The 1,084-nt window shown below is 55.4% G+C and overlaps 1 pseudogene; it reads right to left on the bottom strand.

Annotated features, from left to right (window-relative positions):
- Positions 1 to 454: 454 nt before the first annotated feature.
- Positions 455 to 632, bottom strand: LOC143839179 (U2 spliceosomal RNA; annotated as a pseudogene).
- Between the last annotated feature and the right edge of the window lie 452 nt (positions 633 to 1,084).

Raw genomic sequence — 1,084 nt, 5'->3', positions numbered from 1 at the left:
AGTGGAAGAAGGTGGAAGACACTGCGAGGGCTTGCTCCACGTGCCCCCGCCGTCCTCAAACTCAAATTCTGATAAAGTGGGCCTTCGCAGGGAAACGAGAGGACCGCTGACCGTGGGTTGCAAAGACCGTGAACTTCGCAGTAGGCTCCGTGGCCTCTAACGTGGGGCAGCCCCCCCCCCCGCCCCGCAGCTGCTGCTGCTCAGGATTGCCGTGCGCGGATCCTCTCACAGGCTCCTTTCCTCCTGACCAGGCCCAATGAAGAGCAGCCAGGGAGAAGATCTTTGTGTGTGTGTGTGTGGGGGGGGGAGTTGTACCCTGCTTACCATTACCCAAAGGAGTCTCAAAGCGGCTTCCAATCGCCTTCCCTTCCTCTCCCCACAATAGACATCCTCTGAGGCAGGTGAGGCCCCGAGAGCTCTGAGAGAACTGCGAGTGGCCCAAGGACACCCCACTGGCTACATGTGGAGGAATGGGGGATAAAGCCACATTGCCCAGATTAGAAACTGCCGCCAAGCTGGCTCTGGTTCCCAGTCCCAAAAATACATTTAATGCAGAGTCCTCAACTAGAGGAGGTGTCAGATATTAAACTGATAAGAACAGATACTCTTGTAGCCAAAAGGCCAGAAGGACTCCAGAGGCCGGGAATCGGGTTAATCCCCCCCGGTAGAAATTTGAGCTATTTTGCTAAGAAAAACCTGAACCTCAAATTAGCATCATTATGTATGTATTTAGGTAGGTAGGTAGCTAGGTAGGTATCCCGGTCCATTTAACCTCGATGCTGGCTGATTCCTGCCTTAGAAGCCCCCCTTTCAGAATACAAACTAAGAGCCTCGGTCAAAATCCGGAAAGCTTTCGTGGTTCATCGTCTTGATGGCTGAGCCAGTACCCGGCCCAGCCGTTCCCGACTTTCCACCCCCGGAGAACACGGCATTGTCCAAAAGTTTTCCATCTAGATATTGGTGCTGATGAATCATTACAACAAAGAGACCCCCCCCCCCGCCGCGCGCGCTCGTCCCCGCCAGCGCCTCGGAGGAATCTCCGCCGGGCTGGAATCCCCTGCGGGAGGCCGACGGCAGCCCACCT

This window comes from Paroedura picta, chromosome 5 (assembly GCF_049243985.1).
Source record: "Paroedura picta isolate Pp20150507F chromosome 5, Ppicta_v3.0, whole genome shotgun sequence".
In the NCBI taxonomy this organism is placed as follows: domain Eukaryota; kingdom Metazoa; phylum Chordata; class Lepidosauria; order Squamata; family Gekkonidae; genus Paroedura; species Paroedura picta.
Note: the sequence above shows the minus strand (reverse complement) of the source record. Positions and strands in the feature narration are given on the sequence as shown.